Raw genomic sequence first — 17,625 nt, 5'->3', positions numbered from 1 at the left:
CGCAGATCCTTTTGGCAGTCACTATTGTTGATGGGCATGAGTTCAAAGGAAAACGGGTGCGCTTGCTGGCAGATGGAAGGTCCGGTGTGTCTTCAATGAGAGCATTGTATAATGAGAGACTGATGGCTGAGTTGTCTGCCCATAGTGCAAGTATGATGTCAGTGGTAGTTACACCTTTCAAGTGCAGGTCAGCTGTGACCTTGGGGCAGAAGGAATCAAAGTCTTGAGTGAGCTGAAATGTGCAGAGTAGCGAAATTGAATCTCGCTTTGGTGCTGATGCTGTGTCCCTGTGGCTGGCTGTGAGAGTTCCCGTGACCTCTGTGACCTGACAGTCTGGTTCAGGTGATCGGGGTGGCTGAAGGGGGAGAGGTTCTCGCACTTGAGCCCACATCTTCAGCTGTCTGAAGTCCAGCAGGGTCTCGAAGCGGTCTAGTAGATCCTTTCCGATAAGGAGGGGATATGTGTTCATCGGCGAGATGTACACGGGGTGTACCACGCTCATGGGACCAATTGTCAAGTGAATGGGAGCTACCTGTTCAAGCCGGACGTCATTTTGGCTGTATGACTGTACATTTAGCACGCATTTCTGAGATTTTAGAGTTCAATTTTGTCTCTTAGCTTTAAATTTGAGTCTTTCAAAAAGTTCAGCTGATATCAAAGTGAGGTCTGCTCCAGTGTCTACCAGGGCTTCGAGTCTCACCTCATTTTCCACAGTGATGGCTAAGTAGAGCTCCCGTGCCATTCCCTTCTCGATCAGATTCCCCAGGAGTCTTGGGGTCGGGGCTTGGGTGGTGATCGATAGGCAGTTAGGCTCGGTCTCTTGTGGTTCGTTGTGGAGACCCACAACCAAAACAGCACTTTCTGGCATCTGTGGGGTTTGGTCACTGGTGTGAAGAATTGTGTGGTCCGTTTCAGGAGGTGCGGTTGTAGCCTGCAGTGAGTGTGGGACGCTGTCACTTGGTGCTGTGATAGCTGGTTCTGTAGTCTGGGTTTGGAGAGCGGTTCTCTGGGTGCTTGGTTCCGTAGGAGGGCAGTCAGGAAGGGTGTTGGGCTCATGCCTTATGCTTAGTCATGAGGAGTCTGGCCTGTCCTCTTTGTTTTTCTTGTGAGGTGTTCTATGGAGAAGCTCTTTCAGGATTTTCAAGAGCTCTGCGGTCTCTGACGTGGCCTCACTGTTTTTCTCAGACTTGGACTTGGCTGGGGCATGCCGGAAGGGTTTCCGCTGCGGGCTGTCTGGGCTGGACATTCTAGTCGATGGGGTTCGGCTCTTTCTGGGCCGTTGGCTGGCTTCCCACGTGGCTCCACCCTTTTGGTTGTGGGGGGGCCGTGGGCTGCCGTAGGATCTTTCAGAGCGCCCGCTCTGGTGCTTAGGACGAGCACCATCACGGCTGCGCTGCCCTCTGCCGGCTTGCAACGGTCTTGACTCGTTGTTAAAAGTTCTGTTACTGTGGTGCTGTTGGGCGCCCTCTAGTGCCAGCTCTGAGCGCTGATCAGTGACAGGGAAAATGGATGGAATTTTTACAGTCTTTTCAGAAGCAATTTTCTGCTTGATGAAAGCTTTATGGGCCAAGTCTCGCAGTTGTTGGGTAGTCATGGTGTGAGGACAGGCCAGGACCCCTAAGTGATGGCTCACTGTGGGATGCAGATTTCGGAGAACCAAAGTTCTGAAGTTGAAATCTTCTTCCATGCCCGGTTCATTTCGTGCTCTGAAGTAGGCTCGTCGGATTCATCCATAGTAGGCCTGTGGCGTTTCCCGTCGAGCCTGCTTGAGGTTCATGGCGGTGATGAGTCCTTGATCAGTTTCTGGATCAGAGAATTCTCTGATGAAAGCCTGCCGCAGCTGTTGGTAGTCTGTTTTGACAGTCTCTGGTTGACGGTCTAGGAAGCTGCATACGTCACGGCTAGACGTAATTCTGAGCAGGTACAATCTGTCCCACGTGGTCACGTGGGGAACAGTGTGCAAGTGAAAGTCTATGTCTTGCAGGTAGGCGTGCACGTCGTGGCCTCCTGCAGGATTTGGGGTGAAAGTAGGGATGTTTCTGGCCAGCTTGTCAAGTTCTTTGGGAGCCATGCCGTGGTTAGTGACCAGGTTTTGTGGGCTCCCACCCTTTTGTTGCTGACAGGGGTTCTTGGAGGCTGGCTGGTGACATGTTGAACAGTGGGCTTTCACCCCCCTTTTCAGCTCTGAGCTCTTGGCTGAAAAGCTTGGGCCCACTGGTCAGGGGAAACTCTGTGGTGTGCGTTTCCCCTTTCTGTTCATTTTTCAGTCTATAAAAATGTTTCAGTTCTCTTTGAACAGTGTCAAGTTCGTATTTGAGATGGTCTCTGTGCTGAATAAGTTCATGGATTTCAGCTCGGGCCGTGTTCAGGTGCTTTTCACAGGCTTTGGCTTTAGCATCTCTCTCTTTTAGTTCAACCTCTGCTCTTGCAAGGAGAGATTCGGCTTGTTGCAACTTTTCGTCGAGTTCCTCTCTGGCTTTTCTCTCCGACTGTTCTCTTTGGTCTGTATCTAGGAGAAGATTTTCCAGGGCATTTCGAAGTCTCTTTACTTCCTTTTTCTGTTCTGGGTCCGTTTCATCCTCTTCCTTTCACTGTTCCTCGGTCTCGAGGCGTAGCTGATCTAGAGGACTCTGAGTTTTGGCTTGGTTCCTACGGGCCTCCTCAGCTTGGAGTTTTAGCGCTGCGGCCTCGTGCTCCAGGTCGAGGTTGCTTTTCTCACTTTTCCGTGCCTGGGTGACGAGATTGTAGGCAAGACTTCCGATGATCTTGGTCCATTCTTTGTGGTTGTAGCACTGTGTTGGATCGTGGGCCATCAGGCTGTCCAATTTGGCATCCAGTTGCTCTCGACCTAGGGGCTGTAGGTCCCTGGTGTCCTTGGGTAGGACGGTTTCCGTCATTGCGCTCAGCCAGGTCTCGAGGTGATCCCAGTGGGCTGCGGGACTGGACGAACGGGACATACTGGCTTACTGTAGGCGAGAGAAAAGAACAGCACACACAAAGAGGCCAATGCAAGTACGCGTAGGGTTAGCGAGCTACAATGAGGTGGCTATTATAAGCCGTAATTTTGACTAACTGGGGTAGACAGTTAGGTGGGCCGAATTTCGCGGGTCAGTGCAGGTCTAAATAAATAAAGAATTTGACAAGGCGGCAGCCCACAAGGGTCATCTGATGATGCGGGCTGCCTGTTTGTCTCTTTATTCAGTTTTCCTTGATGGCTCTTGTAGGCTCTGTCTTAATGTGAACTGGAAGTACACACTACGACAGAACAGAACAGCAGAATAAAGTAGAACACAATTAATGTTAGGAAAAGACAGGCAGGAGAAAAAGGGCCTAAGTCTACCACCACTGCTAGGGTTTATGATAGGACCAACAGGGTGGGGCGCTATTGAGATATAAACCTTAGGAAGACGGTGTGGCTTAGGGGAGAAAAAGAAAAGAAATGGGCCAAATGCTTAAATGACCGGGGGAATGTCTACTATTATGTGACCTATACTGGTGGATGGATTTTATCTTCTTTTAGTTTGCCTGGGGTGAATCGATGTCACTCTGCTGGGGACCAGCGCGTGGTCAATCTTTCCAACGGTCCCGAACACTTGACCGCAGTGTCCCTGGGCCCTCTGCTACTATCACGGTGCGCCCTCTCAAACAACTTGACTTTAAACACAACTGGCAACACCAAGGTGTCAACTGTCAGACGGCACAACAAGATTGGATTTTCCCTAGAACCCTCGTAAGAGTGGCCCCTCTTCAGGCCCTGGTTTAGGTAATTATTCCAAACTTGCCCTGTGTGTCGACTGACGGGGTTGACTTTCCTTTGGAGTGCCAAATTGCTGGTGTCGTTGCGTGCCGCACCAATGAAAAGAGACAGAAGAGTCCAAGACTCACATACGGCCAGCGTCGGTAACGCCGGTCGGATAAACCAGCTTGCTGGGAACCAACCAGAGATGACTGTCGAATCACCACAGCACACTAGGGAATTCTACATACAAATACAGAACAGGATTTAGCAAGTGAAAGTCTTAAAGTGAATTAAGGCTTTCTTGTTTAAACCAAATTGAGTAATTATGTGTGTAGAAATAACAGGCAAAGCCTTACCAAATAATGATAACTAAAGAAGTTTGATAATGATGTTAATTATCAAAACAATCTAACCACAAGAAAAGACAGAAGTAAACAAGGCAGGATGAACAGACAAACTTAATTTAAATTAAATTTAAACTTGTTAAACTCAATTTAAATAAGCGTGAAAAGAGATGTCAAGTAACATCTAAGATAGTAAGGATACAGTCGTAATAAAGTATCAAAGAGGGAAAAGAACAAATAATAATAATAATTAATAATAATTAATAACATTAATTAATAATAATTGAAATGAGAAACTTAATTCAAATTTACATTCGAAATTTGTTTGTTTCAAACCAAATTTGAATAAGTGTAAGAAAGGTTAGAGATCAGAATTATATCCGATGATAATCACGATTGCTGTAAGACATCAGTGATAGCATCTGAAATAAAACCAACTGGAAATTAACCACTTCAAAACAGAACGCAAGGAGGAAGGAAGTGATAAACCGACTTAGCAGGGGAGGCTCCAAAGGTGGCGCGTTTCCTCTAAGTGGGCATTAGTCACTGGACTGAGACTTAACTTTAAATTTAAATTCAAATCTTGTTTGAACCCAATTAAGTGTAACAGTCGGAGGTAGAAGAATTGTTTAACATCCAATAATATTAGCACAAGCAAAGCTTGTAATTGCAAATATGTATTGACAGTTAAACCGCCCTTTCAATATTCACAGGGAGAAAGAATTTTGAGAAAAGAAATGACCTACAATGAATGTCCACACGATGGCGTACTTGCGCACGCGAAGATGACGTCATGGGGTGGGAGTAACTTGAGAACTAATCAAGCACTTACAGGCTGCCCTCTAGTGTTTGTCTGCGGAATAACATTCCGTGTGATTTCAAATCAGAGAGAGAGTTCTCGCGCTTGGATTTTCTGCAAAATCACAATTATTCAATTGAAACCTCGGGGGGGTCTGTTTTTTTCTTTTGGTGCTATACTTCACACAAACGGTGTGGCAGATTTTTTTCCTGCACTACGAGTAAATGTGGACAACAGGAATTGTACGTCTGTTGTTCGGCTCACATACACATCAGAAATATAGCACTTATTCAAAATGTATTAGGTTTTCGATTGATTAGCTACGTCAATGTAAACCAGGAGTTAATTTTATAACGATTATAATCTCAGGCCTTACTAAGATGAGAAAAGGAGCTTCGCTTAACCCAATCTTTTTATCACCCTGAAAGAAGATTTTCGTTCTAAACAGGGGATTTTGTAATATTAAAATATGCGCGTCTTTACAGAAGCAATTTTAATATTATGAACTGCAGTTTACTTTATCACTCAACAGTGGCAACAAATGTTTAGACATTATTTAGCCGCTGTTAAATGCTGAACTGAGAATCGGCTTTGTGCCTTTACAGTTCCGGCGTGCTCGCGTACAGAATTAACAACAAAAATACACAAAATTGACAATGCATCAGTTCACAAAACAAAGCTTAAAATGTGCCCGCATCATTCTCCACCATTATGTAGGGTATCTAGGTCAGGTTTGGGGAATGTACGACTAATATTAATGATCGTAATCAATGATTAGTCATACGGTTTGAACTAGATAACAACACATACAAAATCGCCCCAAAAAGGGCTTATATAGTCCAAGAGTCTGCTTCAAATATATATAGATAATTAAACACAACGAATTATAATTAATTAGGAATATACATCATATGCAGACAGGCTATATTAATAAAATTAATAGCAGTCGGTGCTTCCAGAGCATGGGTTGCTCGCGGGAAGTTCGAAGCGTCTTAGAGGGTAGCTGTTGAAGAGTCGACGGGTGTTCCGGAGAGTTGCAGAGTGTTCAGGGGAGTCCGAGGGAGGGGAAGAGAGAGTTGAAGGGTTGTTCCGAAGAGGTCCAGAAGAACGGGGGAAGAGTGCAGAAGAGAAGAGATGTAAGAGATGCTAGAGGCCGATTCAATGCTGGGGCCGGACTTTTATGGTAGGGAGGTCACCTCTCCTTTGGGAGAAGTGACACAATGAGACTCCTCCGTTTTGGGCACGAGTTTGCTTGCTTTGTCTTGTCAAGGCTCTTCATTTGCATAATTTATGACCAGGTTAGGAGTTTGGTTGAATTACTCAAAAGGCAGTAAAAACATAGCAGAATACAATTTTAAAGTAATCTTATATTTATATTCAGCTAGGACAAGTCGTAAGGTTTAATTTGATACCAAGAAACGTGTATTTAGTACACTTAAAAGTGGATATACATACTCAGCTTCAGAGTTTAACTAACACAACTAAACAAATTTTAACTAGTTTGAAGTCAATCAGAAATACACAAACATACGGGGATTAAACATATTTCCTTAAAAATAAGCCCTTCTAGGTTTTAAATGAAAGACACACACTTTGTTGCCAACTTTTCACGTGCCTTTCTCACATGGTAAAGAGTGTCCCTCTGTCAATAGCGCATTGTACTTCACAGACTAGCTGGCGCCATTTCAGTGATCTTACAGGGGTTCTTTGTATTCAGAATCGATGAGTTCACTGATTCTCTGCCATACTTTACACCTGTGTCTAATAATCTGCTTCTATTTCTGACCAATTTATCTGTATCTCGTATACATTTTTCTGTTTCTTTAATTTCCTATTTGTTTGTGCTTCTATTACTTGCGCTTCTGCTTCAAACTCCTGTTCTTCTCTTCTCATTTGCCCTAATGTTTAACATTTTCTTCATTAAACTTTGCTTTCATTTTTTGTAATGCTACTCGTGCTTGTTCATAACAATCTATAGGCAGACTACTCTCACTTTTTTATCCTGTTTCTTTTTTGGTTTTGCCCCTAATTTTCTTTTTCAAAGTGCACATTACCTTCCATCTGCATTTCTCCTAACACCTCTACAGTTCCCTTGAGCATTGGGAATTTACCTTCTGAGTGCATATTCGGAGGCGATTTGACAAGGGCCTCTTCTCCTTTTTTATTAATCTCTTTTTCTGCCTCTTTCAAAATGTTCCTAGTCTGTCTTATATTTTTTAGAGAATTTTCTCCTTCTTTTTTGAACAATATTAGCACTTCTCTCTCTCTCTCTTTTCTTCTCTCTTTTTACTTTTGTTACTTTCTTTAGGTCTATAATTTTTTATCAATGTTTCCATTTCCTCACACAAAGCTACATCAAATGTCCCTTCTTTTTGCCATTTTGTTATCATATTTTTGGTTCTTTTTTGACATTTGTTTGAGAGTTTATCTATAAGTTCTTTACACAATGGATATTTTAATCCTAATATATCCACAGGAGTTGCTGCCATAATTATACCTTTTATATTAAAACAACCTTTTGTTTAAAATCCAATAACTCCGTTGACTTTGTTTTAAAGCAATACACTGGACTCAAAGCTTTTTATTATTATTATTTATAATTTTAATTTTTCTCCTAGCTATTTTGATTTCTAAACCAATGAGAAATATTTCTAATTTCTCCCTTATATTTAATCTGTTTTTTTTTTTCTTTTGATCTCCATCAAAGCCCTCTCAACAGCTAAAAACAGATAATTGCATGCAATTATTTCTTCTGGAATCAAAACCCTTTATTTATTTTTATTTTATTTTAATTCAGAAGAGCATTGTGAGTGTTCTTACCACCACAGGCAAACTGGCAAGCAACACAAACTTTAATATAAGCGAAAGTTGCTTACCATTAATGGTGGCCACCTGTTTGTGTTGCCTTCCCAGCCAGCCCACGATGCAATCACTCCTCTGCTCTCTTCTGTCCCTGTTCGTAATTTCTGTCTAAATCTGTGAAGAATCAATCTCAAATTCTTAGGTTTTGTTGCCAGAAAATTTGAATTTATTATTACAAATAACAAGCCAAGATGGTTTGCAGAGCAACTGAACCACTCTGGGTTGAATACACTTAAATACATGTCCCCTAACAAGGTGGGGCTTATACTTTTTAAACATGCATTATCCATCATCCTCTTCTTTGACTCTGGTCTGACCATTTTAAGAAGTGGACAGGAACCACCTGTGGAAGACATATATTCTCCCAGCAGTCATGAGAGCACACAACAAGTCAAGTCAAGTCAAGTGGTTTTTATTGTCGTTTCAACCATATACAGTTAGTACAGTACACAACAAAACGAGACAACGTTCCTCCAGGACCATGGTGCTACATAAAAACAACAAAGGACCAACACAGGACCACATGAGACAACACAACGAAAAAATACCTATATAAAAAACCTATATATAACCTATATAAAGTGCACGTGCAAACATGTGCAAAAAGTACGGGACAGTACAACAAATTACTGACAATGACCAGGACAATAGACAGTGCAGCGCCGACCAGTACTCAGTAGTGCATAAAGATGACAGTTTCTAAAAATTTAAACATAACATACTATGAGATAGTGTTCTATGCACATAGCAGTTATTGAGGTAGCAGACAGTTATAAAGTGACAGTAATTAAAGTGCAACTCAGGACACGTGTGTGTCAAACCAGTCTCTGAGTATTGAGGAGTCTGATGGCTTGGGGGAAGAAGCTGTTACACAGTCTGGCCGCGAGGGCCCGAATGCTTCGGTACCTCTTGCCAGACGGGAGGAGGGTAAAGAGTTTGTGTGAGGGGTGTGTGGGGTCGTCCACAATGCTGGTTGCTTTGCGGATACAGTGTTTTTTTGTAAATGTCTTTGATGGAGGGAAGAGAGACCCCAATGATCTTCTCAGTTGTCCTTACTATCCTCTGCAGGGCTTTGCAGTCCGAAACGGTGCAAGTCCCAAACCAGGCAGTGATGCAGCTGCTCAGGATGCTCTCAATAGTCCCTCTATAGAATGTAGTGAGGATGGGGGGTGGGAGATGTGCTTTCCTCAGCCTTCGAAGAAAGTAGAGACGCTGCTGGGCTTTCTTGGTGATAGAGCTGGTGTTGAGGGACCAGGTGAGGTTCTCCGCCAAGTGAACACCAAGCAATTTGGTGCTTTTGACGATCTCCACAGAGGAGCCGTCGATGTTCAGCGGAGTGTGTTCACCTTGTGCTCTCCTAAAGTCAACAACCATCTCTTTTGTTTTGTCGACATTCAGGGACAGGTTGTTGGCTCTACACCAGTTCGTCAGCCGCTGCACCTCCTCTCTGTATGCTGACTCGTCATTCTTGCTGATGAGACCCACCACGGTCGTGTCATCGGCGAACTTGATGATGTGATTCGAGCTGTGCATTGCTGCACAGTCGTGAGTCAGCAGAGTGAACAGCAGTGGACTGAGCACACAGCCCTGGGGGGCCCCAGTGCTCAGTGTGGTGGTGGTGGAGATGCTGTTCCCGATCCGGACTGACTGAGGTCTCCCAGTCAGGAAGTCCAGGATCCAGTTGCAGAGGGAGGTGTCCAGGCCCAGCAGGCTCAGCTTTCCAATCAGGTGCTGGGGAATGATTGTGTTGAATGCTGAGCTGAAATTTATGAACAGCATTCGAACGTATGAGTCCTTATTGTCTAGGTGGGTGAGGGCCAGATGGAGGGTTGTGGTGATGGCATCGTCTGTTGAACGGTTTGAACGATACGCAAACATGAAAGGCTATTCCTGTTTCTGCACAAACCTTCAAATAGTCACACATATGTTGAGCACACATTCCATCACGACCACAGGCCTTCACACACACACAGTAAACTGTATGTTTGCCCATAAGAAAAAACTGTGGTACAAATCAACAATGTTTACATTGATTATACTTGATCAAATTTCCCACAACGCCTGGCGAACTGAATCGCTTAGCTGAGTCGGATGGTCCTGGCCAGCCAGCGTGTCGGGTTGGAAAGCGTAAGCCATGCGTCCAAGCTCTGCACGAGGGGCACTTAAGGGAATGATCGCTTTTGACATACCCGGTGGGGCTTTGCAGCAGCGGGGAGCAGGTAGTGTTGCGTCAGGAGGTGTGCTGAGAAAAAACTCAAGGCACTTACCTTGCTCCGCGTACCCGGTAGGGAGTGGGTTAGTGACTGAGGAGGAGGTCCTAGTGAGGTGCCCTCTGGACTCATCAGAACTAGCCGGCCGGGGTTGTGAGCACTGTACAGACGTGGATGTGGAGGTGAAGTTTCTACGTATAGAGTGACACTTTGCCTGTAAGGGTTTGTTGCCGGGGCGGCGTGAGTATGGCATTTGCGGACACCGGCTAGGTGACACAGGGGATGAGGAAATCGCTCTTTTATTGAAAAAGTGGTTACTGCGGCAAATGAAAAAATGACTTATTATATATAATTCCCTCATACATTGCGATTTATATCATCTGAAGTTATTTGGAAAGTTTAGAGTGCATCTGGATTGTGAGCTGTGTCTTCTTCCTGTCCTCAGTCAGGCGTGAACTGCAGAGCTGCTCTGGCTCATCATCATTAGAGTTTAGTATGATCTAACATTACGTTAAATGAGATCAAATAATCTCACAACAATTTTTGTTGACAAATGTTTCTATTGTTATATTGTTATTCATCATTTCAGCCCTATTATCAGGACTATCAAATATCAGGACCCTTAGCATTATTATTAATTATGACTTAACTGTTGGCTCTCTCCTGACTGCATTGCCCACGAACATAGAATCTTTTTACAGTAGTGTTTTTTCCACTTCAACTTGTCTCTGTTGTTTTTCAAATGAGTTTCATCATGCAACACGTTTTTCACCAGATTATAAAGTGATGTCACTGACAGAGCTTCTCTGTGCTTGCAGGATTTATCCAACTAATCGATAATGAAATTTGAGGTCGATGATTTCCATTATCGATAATAATGAATTTGATCGATTAGTTGTTGCAGCCCTAGAATAATGAGAGCATTTAACATTTTCGGTAAACTATTCCTTTAAGTCCTTTTTTTGCTATAAATTCTCCTCCCTGACCAGTAAGTTGCGATATGCACAAAGAATATGAATCACCAAAAACAAAAGAAGAAGAAAGAGATAGTGGAGATAGTAAAAAATTATAAAAAAGGACTTTTCTGTTCTTTTCAGTTCTGGATCTGTTTCTCTCCCACACCTAACATATCGCTGAGTAAATGATTAAGAATGAGAATTTTCATTTTTGGGAGAACTATCACTTTAACAACCCTGCTAAAAAGTCCAACTTATTCCCATGCTGGTATAGGCTGGTTTGTGCAGGTCTAGCTGGTGGACCAGCATATACATGCATTTCTCCAGCAAAAACTAGCTTGTGAAGCTGGTTAAACAGCATGGTCTGTCTCACGAAGATGGCTAAGCTAGTTTAAAAGCCTGGTGGAGACATCAGCACACCAGCAACCCATACTGGGGGGCCAGCACACAAAACACAACATAAGAAGTTGACCAGCAATGCTGGTCTTTTCAGCCAGGACAAGTTCACGTCAAAATACAGAAAAATCTTACCCAATCAGGTCAAAAACATACTGACAAAAGTGATTTGATTAGCTAAGAGAAGCTTCTCTGAAAAGCTGAAATACAAGTTCTCAAAGAATTATTCTACATCAGTATGGATAGGCTTGAACTCCCTCTTTGTAGAGAATCAACAGCTGTCTTATGACCTGAATTTTTTTTGCTGCAAGTTTGAAAAGCCCAGACTCACATAAATCGCCAACTAATCAATTCCCTCCTCTTAACCAACAATTCTTGCAACTTTAACCTGCATTTGAGATGTGTGCAAAGATGGCCCCATTTACACCTGGTATATAGATGCATTTGGAGTGATCCAATCAGTGGTCAGCTTTAAATACAGATGTAAATGGATCCGTCACTGAAAACACATTCGGAGGTAGTCAGAAACGCAGAGAAAGTGGAGTTGGGCCAATCGCTGGCTTCAGCTGTCCTTGTGAGAAGGACCATAGTGGCTTCTGTTGCATCCTAGTCTGGTCAGTCTGTAATGTCACAATGCAGAGAATGAGAGAAGGCTCAGGATCTAAACACAGAGTTCAAAAAGCAGGGAATTTATTAACCAAAAAATAAAGGCAAAAATAAACAAAAACCTCCACAAGAGGGAAAAACATACATAAACAAAGCAGGGAATTTATTAACCAAAAAATAAAGGTAAAAATAAACAAAAACACCCACAAGGGGGAAAAACATACATAAACAACCCCGTAGGGGAAATAACTTCATCCATCACGGATAATCCTTGCAGAGCTGGACTGTTACAGATCAGTGGGGAATCATAGCCGACTAGACCGAACGGGGGGAGCAGGATTGACAGGTTTGACAGATTGATAGGGAGAAAAATCAACAGGTTAACAGATGAGACAGGTGAGGTTAATAAACTGAATGTGGCAGGATAAGTGATTTCACCATCCTATTGGCCTGGTTTGAGTGTGGTTTTGGCAGCCCAATGAGGTGGGAGCTGCCATACCATTTAAGGGCCCTTATTTTGACGGGTGTATACATGTCCTGGTGAGTCTGGCTTCCTCACTTCCTGGCATTTCCGTGTTTCCATTCAGGTAGGTTGAGGTGTTGTTCACTCTTTAATGATGTGAACCTCTCGAGGCTAAAAATGCTGATCTACCGGTTTTAATAGAGCGGCGCTGGTGGCGTCTTGCGTTGTGGCGAAGTTTGTGGTGGAGGTTTCTTTCAGGTATGTTGGTATTTACATTTTCTAGATCGCATATTTTGGAGGTATTAATTGTATTGTGTTCACAGTAGCAGCAGCCTTAGCAGGTGAATGATGGTCTGTACACTGAACCTCAGATTTTCATTGTGAACAATCATACAACTTTGCGTCCGGTGGTTACTCAACCAAATTGTAAGTACGCCTCTCCCTTTTTCACATCGGGGTTCGTTGGATGTAATATAACTCTGTCTTTTTGTTAAGGTAAGCATGGGGAGTTTAACATCAACAAATCGCTAGCTGAAGATTTTATGTGACGCCACTGCTGTTTTGCTTACGGGCATTTTGTTTTGTTTTGCTTAAGGGCATTTTGTTTTGTTTTGCTTACGGGCATTTTGTTTTGTTTTGCTTACGGGCATTTTGTTTTGTTTTGCTTACGGGCATTTTGTTTTGTTTTGCTTACGGGCATTTTATTTTGCTTATTGGCATTTTGTTTTGTTCTGCTTACGTGTATTTTGTTTTGCTTACGTGTATTTTGTTTGCTTCTTTAATTTAGCCTTTTTGGTGTTGCTTACGGGCACCTTATCTTGCTGTTATGCTTTATGGCTCGCTTGGGCTTTCGGTTAAGCGCCTCGAGTTTGCTGTGCTGCATATCAGCTTCTAGTCGTGTAGTTCGTTTCCCCTTTGTGCTGTGTTTTTGTCCTTTTTGTTTGTCTGTGTTAACTGTTGTTATAGTGTGACATTTATCCTGTGGTTATGGTTTTGATTTAAGTTGAGTAAATTTGTAATGTGACCATATATAGTGTGGGAGGCTGTTAAAGGTTGGTATTTCCCACCCTGTCACATTATACCGGATGTGGTATATGCTGTGTTCTTGTATATTGTTATTTCTGTGAAATCTGGTTTAATTTGAGTCTCTCTTTTCTCCAGGAGCCAGTGAGGTCTTTGTGGGGAGCAGGGGAGGCTAGCTGTCGTATTCAGTGGTGTGCTTCACAAGTGTGCTAAGTGTGCCGACACAACTTTATGGTGCGTGTGTTGTTTGACGATTTGGCGTGAATTTGAGGTGGGTTTGGATTATCTCCTGAGTCGGCTGGCCTGCCTTGCTCCTGCTAAGCCTGGCCCTGGAGAATTGTTATTTGTTTTAAATATTTATTGTGCTTCAAGTGAGATAATTGTACATGTAGTTTTAGTAATACTGAAGTGTCAATAAAAGTTATATTTTTGTAGTGATACTCACGTCTCCCTTTTCGTTTATTTCTTTGCCTTCAATTGGTAAAACTTACTTGTGTCCTTTATTGGGAGTATTTCCCTGGCTCTCCCCAGGGTGGCGTGAGTCCGGTTTAATTTAAGTTTCCCACCAGTCGGGAATGCCACATTTTGGCGTATAGTCGGCAGGATTTACCGGGTAAGGCAAAGATTTATTTAGTGAGACGTGGGTGTAATTCTGTATGTGTGATTTAATATTGGTTGTAATTTGAGTTTCAGAAGCAAAACAGCAGTGTGCGTCTTGACCTTTTGGGGAATTTGTCCGTTATCCTGTTCCATTGTGGGGCGAGCGTAGTGGTTCCAAGTATGGAGGAGGAGATGCAGGAATTGCGAGAGTTGGTAATGCAGTTGAGAGCAGACAATGACCGTTTGCGTCGTGAGCAGATACCGGGTGAGTTAGCTGGTTCTAGCACTGCTCCTTTTGTTCCTGCCATGGCAGCGCCTGACCCTCCCCAACCAGTCGACACTGATTCTGTTGTGCCGAACGGTTCGTTTTTGTGCCTAGGGACAGACGATGTCCAAAATTTAGTGGCAAATCCGGCACAGGCATTGAAGAGTGGGTGGAGGAGGCTCAGGCATGCATGCGGGCTCGTTATTTGTCCAAAGCTGACAAGGCATTCTTTCTCTTCGATCATTTGGAGGGTGAAGCTCGTGAGGAGATTAGATATCGACCCAGTGAGGAACGGGAGATCCGGATAAGATAATCATGATTTTACGTGAGTTGTATGGTTGCTCTCAATCGTATGTAGCGCTTCAAGAAGCCTTTTTTTCCAGGAGGCAACAGGACGGAGAATCACTGTTAGAGTTTTCCCTGGCCTTGATGACACTCCTGGAGAGGGTTAAACAGCAATCACCCAATGCTATCCCTAATGCTGAAATTGTGTTGCGTGATCAGTTTGTGGAATATGTTGCCGATAGTGCTCTCCGCCGGAGCTGAAGCAATTAGTTCGCCGCCAGCCCGCTTCTGTTTTATTGGAGGTACGTGGTGAAGCAATTAGGTGGGAGCGGGAGGGAATGCCAGGGGGTGCAAGGGGCCGGAGTCAGTCAGTTCCAATGGCTTATGGCATACAGTACGGGGTGCAAGGGCAGTCTCAGTCAGAGTTGAGGGAGCTGCGGGAGATGTTAAAGTCACAGCAGCAACAGTTAGATCAACTTACTCAGAATGTTGCAGGGATGCGGTTTCCTCAGCACGCTCAGTCGGCCATCCTGTACTGAGGTATTACTCTGTCGTCGTTGTCAAAAACCAGGCCATTTTGCTCGTGAATGTGATGGCTAACGTGTTCTCCCTCATCCCTCCCTAGCTCGTCGTGAGATTCCTCCTACGGTAAGGGCTGGGCAGACGTCCCCCAACCGACGGAAAACTAGATCCCGCCGAACTGCAGAGTCACAGTTCGGTAGGGAAAGACCATGGCTCGATGACTTTAGGTTCATTAGGCCCCTGTCGTATTTAATGGCGTCGTGTCCACACTTCGTTGTTTCTATGGGTGGGGTACAGGTGCCCTGTTTGATTGATACTGGCTCCATGGTGTCTACGATCACAGAAAGTTGTTTTTGGAACAGTTTGAACCATGGGGCCAGGATCGTCTCAGGGCATGTCAGTGGTTGCAGCTCCATGCAGCCAATGGGTCGTTGATACCGTGATATTGGCTATATGGAGTTGGACATTGAGCTCTGTGGTCAGGTAATTCCAGGATGTGGCGTGCTGGTCGTCAGAGATCCTCCCGGTGGTACAGGTGCTCGAGTCCCTGGTATTCTGGGGATGAATGTGTTGAACCGTTGCTATCGGGAGCTCTTTGGGCAGCATGGTCCCGCCCTTTTGATGTACCGTCGGTGTTCGGGGCCTCTAAATCGGTGTTTCAAGCATTGCAACACTGTCGTCAGGTGAGTGCAGTCCCCCAAGCTATTTGTTCAGGCAGGGTCCGATTGCGGGGTCGTAACGCGTGTCAAATTCCGGGTGGCACATTGAAAGTAGTAGCCGCAACTTGCTCAGGGCATTTTGCTGCGGAGACTGTGCTCTTCGAGCGCCCAGAATTTGGGTTGCCGGCAGGTCTTTTGGCGTCATCTGCACTAGTAAGAGTGACTCGAGGTACCGTTTATGTACCGGTCGTCAATGTAGGTAAAACAGACGTAATGCTTTTTCGGAACTCCATTTTGGGCACGCTGCACAGTATATTTATTGTGAGCTTGCCCCGTGGTGTCTCTGAAGTGAAATCGGTTTCTGCGTCAGTGAATCTTCAGATTCCTTCGGTTCTTGCTTCAGTGCAGGAACAAATTAAGAGCCTTGATTTATCTGTGTTGACAGTGATAGAACAAGAACAGGTTAAGTCTCTGCTGTTAAAGTTTCACACTATCTTCTCTGCGCATGAGGGCGATTTGGGATGTACCCGACTCATTTCTCATGATATTCCACTGATAGACACGGTCCCAGTTCGGCAAAGGTACCGGCGGATACCACCGTCTGAGTACGATGTGGTAAAAACACATATAAACCAGTTGCTGGAGACAAGCATTATTAGAGAGAGTTGTAGTCCTTATGCCTCCCCATTGTGCTGGCCAAAAAGAAGGATGGTACGCTATGGATGTGTGTAGACTACCGCCAGCTGAACGCAAAGACGCGGAAAGATGCTTTTCCTCTGCACGCATAGAGGAAACGTTGGACTCCCTGTCTGGGGCACGTTGGTTTTCAACCATGGACCTCGCCAGTGGGTACAACCAGGTTCCTGTCACGGAGGAGGATAAGCCTAAAACTGCTTTTTGCACCCCATTCGGCCTTTTTGAATGGAATCGTATGCCGTTTGGGCTCTGCAATGCCCCAAGCACCTTCCAGCGTTTGATGGAGCGGTTGTTTGGGGATCAGCAGTGTCAGTCCCTGCTTTTGTACCTGGACGACATAGTGGTGTTTTCCTTCTCCGTGACCCAACATCTGGAGCGGTTGGAGGTGGTTTTGAGCCGGCTGGAGCGAGAGGGGTTGAAGGCTAAACTATCCAAGTGCATGTTTTTTCAGCCTGAGGTAAGTTATCTGGGACATTTAATTTCTGCCGAAGGGGTATCAACAGATCCGAGCAAAATAGAAGCAGTGACTCGATGGCAGTGCCCTGCAGGTGTGGCAGAACTCCGGTCATTCCTAGGGTTTGCCAGTTACTATAGACGATTTGTCGAGGGTTTTGCCAAGTTGGCAGCTCCTCTGCACCGGCTGGTAGCTGAGGTTGCCGGTCGTAGGCCCAGGTCCCGAGTAGAGTCGAGTTTTGGTGCAGCATGGACTGAACAATGCCAGGCAAGCTTTGAGGGGTTGAAGAGTAGGCTCACCTCTGCCCCTATATTGGCTTATGCTGACTTCTCCCTTCCCTTTATTTTGGAGGTAGATGCTAGCCATGGGGGGGTTGGGAGCTGTTCTGTCCCAGGAACAGGGGGGGAAGGTGCGACCTATAGCCTATGCTAGCCGCAGTCTTCGGCCCACTGAGCGCAATATGTCAAACTACAGTTCCATGAAGTTGGAATTCTTGGCGCTCAAGTGGGCCATGACTGAGAAGTTCAGAGAATACCTGTTAGGGCAGAGGTGTGTCGTCTTCACTGATAACAACCCCCCTCAGCCACCTGACTACCGCCAAGCTCGGGGCCACAGAGCAACGGTGGGCTGCGCAATTGGCCGCATTTGATTTTGAGCTGAGGTATCGCTCTGGAAGGAGCAACCGGAATGCGGATGCCCTCTCCCGACAGGGTCCCCCGACCCTGGGTGAGTTAGAATTATTGCCC

At 44.8% G+C, this 17,625-nt stretch overlaps 1 pseudogene; it reads right to left on the bottom strand.

The window, feature by feature from the left end:
- Window positions 1–1,069: 1,069 nt before the first annotated feature.
- Window positions 1,070–15,676, bottom strand: LOC127654563 (uncharacterized; annotated as a pseudogene).
- Window positions 15,677–17,625: the final 1,949 nt, after the last annotated feature.

This window comes from Xyrauchen texanus, chromosome 14 (assembly GCF_025860055.1).
Source record: "Xyrauchen texanus isolate HMW12.3.18 chromosome 14, RBS_HiC_50CHRs, whole genome shotgun sequence".
In the NCBI taxonomy this organism is placed as follows: domain Eukaryota; kingdom Metazoa; phylum Chordata; class Actinopteri; order Cypriniformes; family Catostomidae; genus Xyrauchen; species Xyrauchen texanus.
Note: the sequence above shows the minus strand (reverse complement) of the source record. Positions and strands in the feature narration are given on the sequence as shown.